Raw genomic sequence first — 10192 nt, 5'->3', positions numbered from 1 at the left:
AGTAAAAAGTTTATTAAGTGAAATGGGATCTAAATCAGTGTTTCTCAACCTTTTGTTTATTATCACGCCTTGTAAAGTCTTTGTAGACATTTTTCCTCTGTGAAATTTTAGGTACACTATATATTTAAGTACTATATATTTATCTGTTCTTTACATAAAAAGTAACCATTTTTTTATCCCCTAAGAACCAATTTTCATACTTTTGATATGGGGTACTAAGGGTGATAGTGGCTTCCCTCCCATGCTCTAATGCTCTAAATAACCCATTAAATAACTGAGTGGCTTTGAGCTACTTACTTATCCTCTGAGAGTCTCTATTTTCATTTACAAAACAGGAGAAATAATTTATTAGCATATTATCAAGATTAATTGAGGTAACATATGAAAGGGTTCTAGAAAAGTGCTTGATACATTAATATATGCTCAATAAATGTTAAGTTTTCTTCTCCTTGAAAGTCACAACTATCTGACATTCTATGAAATCACAATTCTACTTGGATATTCCCAATTTAAACATTAACAAAACCGAACCTTTCACAATCCGAATCTCAACCGCCCATGTTCCAGATAGAAAGCCTGAAAGTTCTCTTTGGCTTTCCCTTCTCTTGGACAAATTATACCTAACTCAAGGTGGTATAAGATAAAAAGTGAGCGCCACCCCAAAATCTGTAGGAAGAGCAAAATAAGGTTGGTCTTCTGAGGATTAAACTAATTAACTTAGCATATGCTGGGAAGTTATTGGTTTTTTTCTGGGTTAAAAGATTGACAATTTTGACTTCAAGAGTGTATATGTATATATATATATGCGTGTGTATATATATGTGTATATAGATGTGTGTGTGTGTGTGTGTGTGTGTGTGTATATATATGCATGCCTTGGCTATGGCTCAGTGGTTAGAGCATTGACCCTAGCACCAAGGGGTCTCTGTTCCAATTCCCAGTCAAGAAGCACGTACCTGGGTTGCAGGTTCCATCCCCTGCCCCAGTCGGCACATGTTGGAGGCAACCCATGGATGTCTCTCTCATGTCAATGTTTCTCTCCCTCTCTCTCTCTCCCCCTTCCTCACTCCTTCCCTCCCTTCCACTCTATCTGAAGTCAATGGAAAAATATCCTTGGGGTGAAGATTGACAACAACAACAGAAAAGTATATTAATTCATGTATGGCAGAATATGCTCAGAAGTTTGGCAGTCAGAATTAGAAAGGAGAAAACATGAGGCTATCCCAGAGACACCCAGAATTTAACACATACAAAAATGAACTCAGCATTTTTCTCTTCAGAAGCTCACCTCAATGAATAGCAACAAGGCCTCCCCAGTTACCTCACAGACACCTGCTCCATTTCACATCTAGGCCCTAAATCCTAACAATCCTTCCTCCTTAATACCTCTCGAATCCATTCTCTCTGCATGCATTGCCCCTGCCTCAAAACAAGCTCTGCCCCCTGCTCGCTCCCACGGCTGAACAAACCTCCAACCGCTTTCTCAGCCCGCACCCTGAGCCCTGCGCACGTTCTGCCTGCAGCTGCCACAGGAATCTCTCTGAACAGATTACCTGATAGTCTAGTTACTCCCTGGGGTTAAAATCCAGCTACTCCACCTTCCCACGCCTCCAAAAGAACAAGAGGGGAAAGCTGTCAAGCAGAAACTGCCACACACCGATGTGGCAATATTGCCTTCCTAGAGAACTGGCAGCAGAAATACATTTTGATGAATTGCTGGATGTCATAAATGTCCGCCTTCTGTTGACCTTAAAAGAAACAAACTTGGCCTAACATAGGGAATGGAGTGATTCCTGAATTTAGTGAGCTTTTAATACACTTATCCAGTCACTCACACTTGGCAGAGACTTTTCTCTGCACTTTAAGATGTTTACTTTTCCTTCCACACATGAAGAGATCTGCATTTTAACAAGTAAAGAAGTCACTCGGTTTATGTCCAATGCCAAAATGTTTTTGATTAGTTTTTATAAACAATTTCTTTGGGAACACTGTCTAATTTCTCAGTACTGTTCTATTATTCCTATAATTAGGAAGCCTAATTCATAGTTCTGAATTGTTTAAATTTCTATGTATTTCCTCTCTTCATTTTTCTAATTTTAATTTTACTGCAAAATCTCTTCAAAAGTCTGCAATTTAGACCTATAGTATTGCCATCTCTCTTTCTTTTCTTTTCCAATAAATCTTTTCCTTTACCTTAGGTTGTGTCTTCAAAAGCAACTTTCCAAGATTTTTCTTTTCTTAAAGGCAAATGCTGGAGCCTAATTATCATCTCACCATATGGTTTCTCCTCTCTTCTTTATTCCTCAAAACTATCACGCAGTTCTGCAGCTGCTACCGAAATTCATCTGACCTCCTCCCATTGTATTTGTACACCTCTGAACTTGCCATCTGTTGTTGTCCTTCAGGTGGTTACTAAATCCCGAATTCATTTTAAGGTCTTGCCATTTCTATAACCACCTCTCACCTCTCTCAGTGATATGATTCCCTAAACCTGATTTCTACTTCTTACTAACAGGAGGGAGCCCACTGTTGCAAACAAAATAAAACATCCTCTCTTCGTTTACACCAAGACAAGGAAACATTGCTCCTTACCCATCCTCTGAATAGTGGTCTTGAGCAAGGACAAATTACCCTGGCAAAGGAAGAAATGGGAAGAGCTGTGGAGGAGGCAGAAAGAAGGTACACCCCTGTCCTGTTAAAATCCTCGGGGAAGATGAATGCCCAGGGGACTCTAGCCCAGAATGTTTTTGACAGATAAAACCACGAGACTATGGAAACCTGAGTTAGCCCTCCATCAAATCTACATTAGACCTTAATGTTCGGTCATAGGCTATTTACTTTTAGTAACCACGTGCCCAAATGCTTTTTGAAATTAAGTAGTGCTTGTGGTCTGACCTAGCTTTCTAGACTGAGGGTTCAGAAGACAGGACCTCATGCCAATACTTCAGAATGTGAAGTAGCTGATCTTTTTCATCTAATTAGTACATGTGACTTCTTGCATTTTGGCCAGGTCTTCCCTTAGCCTTCACTCTGCCAGTTGAAAGCACTCCTGTCTTTGGAAACTGTTTCCATACAGCAGCACCCGATCCCTTCAGTTGCTTTGATTGATCATAGATGGATATTTCTGGACTTTGTTGTATCTCTGCTAGCATACGGTGACCAGTACCACAAACTGAATTTCAGATGTAGATAAACCATGCGCTTATAGGGCAGTGAGATACTATTTTCATTTGACTTCAAAGTATTCAAACATGAAAATGTACCCACTACCGGATGAATAGTTTACCGATTAGTGGCTCAGTAGTTCTAATTTAAATAGAAAACTACTTATAGTAACATATTGTATGCAAAAGCACTTCATAAACTGGAAATCACCCTAAAAACATAAATTATAACTTATAGATAACATATATTCTATTTTTTAAATGCTGTATTATAAATATTTATATTATATAATAAAATATAATATGCCTGGCCAGCGTGGCTCAGTGGTTGAACACCTATGAACCAGGAGGTCACAGTTTGATTCCCAGTCAGGGCACATGTCCAGGTTGCAGGCTCCATCCCCAGTAAGGAGAGTGCAGGAGGCAGACGATCAATGACTCCTTCTCATCATCGATGTTTCTATCTCTCCGTCTCCCTTCCTCTCATCTGAAATCAATTAAGAGAAAGAGGGAGAGAGAGAGAGAGAGAAAGAGGGGAGGGAGGGAAGGGGAGGAAAAGAAGGTGGAAGGGAAGGGAAAGAAAGAGAAGAAAAAAAGAAAAGAGAAGAAGAGGAGAGGAGAGGAAAGAGGAAAGAAAGAGGAAAGAGAAAAGAAAGAAAAGAAAAGGTATATTAGGAATTATTAACATTTTTCATCCCAGGGACTATCTAATTGATGTTGTGAGGTTAGCTGAAAGCACGACAGATGGCAGGAAAACAACATTTAGTGTTAAAACTATGTCATAAATCATTCATAAGTAGATAATTTATCCTTCACAAATAATCAGGGGTTGAAGCTCTCACAACCTGGGTCTGATAAAAAGTGCAGGTTTGGAGATACGTTTGCCAGAATTGTTTCCACTGCAAGTCACGAATTCTCAACTCAAACTAGTTTAAGCACAGAAGGGCATTTTATTTTCCCACAAAGCAGAAAGAAATATTAGGGAAGTTCACATAATAGAAGGAACTAGATCTCAGAAGCTGGGCCTGAGGATCACTACTGGCTACATAATTTGGAAAATAAAAAAACACGATGCCCTGTTTCAAAATTATTAAGAATTTCAAGATTGCTACAACAGAGCATTAAACCTTATGGGCAAGGTCCTTCCAAGTGCAGAATCCTGCGTGACCATACAGGCTGCGTACCCATGAGGCTGGTCCTGCTCATGACTCAAGTCAACCAGGACCTTCCTTCTCTCTTTCTTCCTAACATCTCATATCCACTTTTCTCTGTCTTTTCTGTGTTTTCCTCACTCTCTGCTACTGGCTTAGCCAGTCTTCTTTGTTAATTCAAGCAAATCAAGACTCGAAGAGGTCTCTGAAGGGTCAGACCTAAGTGGCATGCCTAGGTTTATTGAGGCAGGGGACTGGGGTGGGGGGTAGGGGATGGGGGTTGGAGGGAGATACGATGGACAGATACATCCAATCCACAAGGAATTGGTGGGGAGTACCTCAGAAGAAACTGGGGTGCTCTTATCAATAATAAAATTGGGACAGAATAGTATCCTGAGCAGGAAAACGGAAATTATCACATGAAACCCACTGTGTTTGACTTGTTGCCTCAATGGTTGTATTGGTTTTTAATCTTTCTGACCCACAGTTGTGAAGATAAAAACGAGATGATTAATCCTACATTATAGACAGTCAATAAATATTAATTTCTTTTACATTTCCTAATGTTAGTGTGAAGCCCACGGTATAAAAAATTATCATTAATTTAAGATAGTGATATCAGTTTTCAAATATATGTGTAAACTGCCCAGTGGTTCTGGCTGGCTCTAAGCCTTTTCTGCAAAACCCACATATGAAATGGTTGGCAGGAAGCTGAAGAACAATGGCAGGACAAGTGACAAGAAACTTGTGTTCACAATATGAAGACTATGATTCTTTTTTCCAGAGCTTGTTTTCACAGGTAATGACAGTGCACATTATTTGTAAAGATTTGATCTGTCCCTTAATTCCCCTCAGTACAAATGAACAGCCTGTAATGATAAACAAAACTCTTTTAACGATTTGGAGATAACAGAGAGAATTAGAAAATTTTACCAAATAAAACTTTCTTAAGAATCCTAGGGCAAACCCCTTCATGGGCATTCCCTACTGGCCATCACGTATTCAGGTGTCCAGTCTGTTTGATTTCGGTGCCTTTCTCCTTCAACTTTCCATACTGGAGCCCAGAGTTTCCTTTCTTTTACACATGCGTATACTGTTTACATCTCACCCATGCATTATTGAAAGCTTATTGAAGAATAGATAGAGGCTCTCCGTAACCTTAGAGAGGAGGGAATTAACTTTAATTTCAAGGAAGAGCTGAATAGGGGATTCATTGTAAACAAGAAAATTGGTAAAAGAAAAATATAAACATAGAATCAACATTTGCTTTCACTGCACAGAGTAACATGGAGAATTGGCCAGTCACCAATATAAAGTCAGTCTTCTTTAAAGCTAAGCATTTTGACAATTATTTGCCTAACTACCTTGATTCTTTTCTCTGCTTTCCTTTTGTTAATATGAACTATACCTTCAAAACTAAATTTGAGACTAATACTATTTTTAATCATGGTACGTTTTTGTATGTGGTTGCAAAATATATCATGCAACTGAAAATATAAAGTTTTTTATGTGCAATAATTCTGTCTATATTTAATTCTTTTATTTTTCATGAAGCAAACCTGTTAAATGTAAAATATACGATCTATCTTTGCTCCCACCGCCACTCTCCTCCCCTTTCTTTTAACCCTGAGGATTCAAAGCCTTTATAATAGCCCTGGAAAGCAACAGTCACAGCTGCAAGATGGATTTTCACGTGCATTCAGAGATACCTGGGGCCAAACAAATAGTTTATTTGCCTTAATCATCATGTATAAGATGGAACAACAGATGTTCTCTTACATGTGGTTTGCTAATTTACTTCATTCTTTCTGTCCATTTACATGAGTCATTCTGAACATTAGTATTGAGAAAGTGTAATCGAATCTTCTGCTCCTCTTGGTAAACAAAATCTAATTTCTCACATTAATGTCATCTTTCAATACCAAAACTTAGAAGAATGCCTATTGCCAGCCACAACCTTCCATCATGCACAAACAAAAAATCTACATCATTCGTTAGCTCCATGCAAAAATACCAAAATGCATTTGTCTAAAAACAGCAGCAAGAAAACAAACACAGCTGCTACCAACCTCTCATGCTCTCTGAGGCATTTGACATCTATAAAAGGCTATTTGATCTTTACTCATAAATTCTGGCAAATTCAGTCATTCCCCCTCCCATATTCATGTACATTCACACATTCCCTGGAAGTCTGGAAATTTGCCCACAATTATATTCAAAACCATGATTTAAATGTGACTAGTTTTGAAAGAAATGAATGACTTCTACTAAAATTACTCGATATCAAGCATGTTCTAGAAAACCTTTTAGATCAGGATCCATTTTTCTATTATGTCTGCCTAATACTAGTATTGTGAAAGTGCCTCAATCCACTTAAGGAAGAAACTGACATGGTTTTCCATTATATAATATAGCTGACCATAGAATATTTAAATTGCTTTCAAATTTTAGGTTAATGTTCTTACTGCTGTCCTGCTACTTACCTTAATTCATCTTAGTATTATATGGTGTTAGACATTACTGTCTGCATACTGATCACAGAAGTTTTAAATGTAGGGCCTCCTTTCTCTTCATTAGTGCTACTACTAAACTTCACTTCTTAAAGAAAAATGATTGTATTCTATGAAATATACATATATATATTTAAAACAGATAATTGTACTGTTGAATGATACTGCCCTGTGTGATACTTTAATTCTTCAGTGGTGTATAAGTTGATTGTAAGCATCCAGAGAATATGTACTAAGTTTATCATTTTTTTAAATTATAAAGTTAAAATAAATATAGTAATAAAAATCCAACATAATGGAAGATTATAAAGCACAAAATAAAAAGCTCCAGTCTTCACTCCCAGTTCTATTCGCAAAGACCTCCCCACTTAGCTGTTTTTATTTCAAGTTCTTCTGGTCATTACCTCCATAATGTTGAATATTATATGTATGCCTTATTTTTTCAATTTATTGGTATTCAAGAGTACTAACTGACTCTATTATGCAAGTGAGAAAATTAGCTTATTTCTACTCCTCTTTTCCTCCCAGTTTTTGTTAATTTAACTTTTATTTTTGTTCATTTAGTTACCTTTACTTTTATTCACATATATGCACACAAATATCTTTACATTTATTATAACTATATAAATGTGATAATATGGTTTCGTCTCAATGCAGTTTTTCCCTTATGTTTTCCTGACTAATTCTTCATCTTTCAATTTAGAAACACAGTCTCTAACATTAGCAAATGTTTGCAGCCTATTAAGAATCATTTAATATTTCTTCATGATTATATAATCATATAAAACATACACGTTGCTCAATGGATATAGAATTTCAGTGTTGCTAAATGAAAAACTCCTGAAGATCTGTTCTACAACAATGTAAATATACTTAACATCACCGAATGTCACACTTAAAAATGGTTAAAATGGTAAGCTTTATGTTATACGCTTTTACATAATTCAAAAACTTTTAAAAATACACAATTATATAATTGTGCACATGTTTAAATATAAGGAGCCTTCTTTGCACAGTGCCTACATAAATGAGTTTCGTTTACCACAGTTCAGTTAAACAACACCAGCGCCCTGACAACATGGCCAAATTTCAGTTGCTATAGAATATAACCTGTGAATGATTGCGTGAAGTGCCAGCCTCACTGCTGGCCTGTCAGGCTACAACTCACCACGCAAATAACAAATGAGCATCATGACCAGTGACTCATCATGTCAGTTCTTTCAAAATCTGTTGGTGACTGGTCACTGCACATTTTTTTATTCAGTTCATGCACAGACAGCAAAGCGTGTAGTTGAGTCACCTCCTTGGGTCCCAGTGATAAAACCAAATGCTACAAAAATAAATAATCAAAAGAGGGAAATGGGCAACAAAGACGAAAGTGCAGCAAAGAATGAAAAGTGAAATTCGAATCGAACATAAGTGGGGTCAGAAAAGAAATAGCTAGGCTTGGGCATGCAGCCACCGCTGCCAGTCAAGGGACTCTTGCTAGGCAGCTGGAGGAACTTCACGGGGGCGGACTCATCAGCAGGAATGATGAAAGTGACTGTGACGGAAAGCAGGAGATCCCTGAGGAAGTGACACCAACAAGCAAACTTCACATTAAAGGCATTTCTGGAGATATTTCATAATATTGAAAACTGCAAAGAGTAAAATGTTCAGAAGCTGATTTAAGCTTAAAGGTACGACAATTTGCCAAGGCATTGCATAGAGACTTGCTTCATTTCATAGTTATCCAAGGAGAAGAAGGCAACACTCATCCAGCTATTCCTAATAAGTTTTAATAAGATTTTTACAAAGAAATAAAATGCTTTAACTCTTAATGCTCCTAATGTTTTCATTTACAGTGTACTGAATACATGTTAGTTTTGTAATTACTTTCTCTATACATTTATAACTAATTGAGGGTAAAAGAGATTTGAATGTTTTGACTAAATTTTTTTAAAGATTTCAGAATAATCATAGTTTTCTCTATTGCTTATTAAGATCAGTTTTCATGGTTTCTGTTTGCATGGTCTTTTTTCCCTTTGCATAATCTTTCTTAAGGTCCTACGTACAAAGAGATGATGCCTATATAGGTTTTTTTGGTCATTGTTTGTTATATAAAATTGAGATCATGTTCCCCACACTTTTCTGCATTTTCCTCTTCTCACTCAACAGTTTTTTTGTGGCAAACTCTCTAAATCAACTGGTATAATTTTTTAAAATTCTTTTTAAATGGTTGCAGATTTCATGATCTACATGTACTATAATGTATCAAACCATTCCTTTACAAATGGGCATAAAAAATACTTGCAGTTTTATGCCACAATGGTCATTGCTTCAAAAAACATTCTGTACAAATATTCTTCGGTACTTGTTGATTTATTTCTGTGATATAGATGTCCAGGAATGGAATTGCTAGGTCAAAGTTATAATTTTAAAAAAAAATTCTCCTGGCTATTTCCAGATAGATTACCAAAGGCTATAGCAATGCATATTTCAGGTCCTTGTAAGTCAAGTAAGGTGAGTAAAGCAAGGTAAAAGAATCCCTTTTCCTTTGCATCTTCACCAGAAATAAATATTAGAGCTCTTAAATTGTTGTCAGTCAGTTGGATAAGGTAAGATGATATCTCATTGTTAATTCAACTTGCTGTTATTGAAACTATTCAAGAATTTGAACATGGTTTTATGTTTGTTGGTCATTTGGATCTTTTTTGTAAATAACCTTTTCTATGTTCTTTGCTCATTTTTTAATTGAGTTGTCATTTTCTTGTCCTTCTTGAGTTCTTTGTAAATTATAGATTGAATAGCCAATAAATGTAAACAGAAAAAGCAATTTGGATGGGGTCAGAACTTGCTTTACTAATTAGCTGGAGCATGCATTCAAGTCACTAAGACTGGTACAGGAAGAGAAAAGATCTGCAGAGCAGAAGTCTTCAGAAACAAATCCAAGTATGATATTTCATTACATTTGTTACATTAATCACATAAGAGAGAAAATGATGGATTACTTAACAAGTTTTACTGGCAAAAATGACTAGACATATGGGAAAAGTCAAATTGGACCCTATTGTAGACAAAAAATACACTTCATGTGAATTACACTTATAAATGTAAAATTTTAAAGGCATTCTTAAACGTAAGTCTAGTATACTCTATGTACAATCTGTGGATAGGAAAACTAAAATTCCTGAGAGAAATGACAAGATATATTTGACTATACAAAAATTATAACTTTTATATGGCAAAATTTATTTACAAAGTCAATAGAAAATTTATGTGTGTATATGTAAATATGTATAGAAACATGTATATTCATTATTGCTGCATAATAAATTGCCTACATTTATATTACTTATATAATACTTATATTATTTATTATCTATAG

The sequence above is a fragment of the Miniopterus natalensis genome, chromosome 2 (assembly GCF_054644295.1).
Source record: "Miniopterus natalensis isolate mMinNat1 chromosome 2, mMinNat1.hap1, whole genome shotgun sequence".
Taxonomy (NCBI): domain Eukaryota; kingdom Metazoa; phylum Chordata; class Mammalia; order Chiroptera; family Miniopteridae; genus Miniopterus; species Miniopterus natalensis.
Note: the sequence above shows the minus strand (reverse complement) of the source record.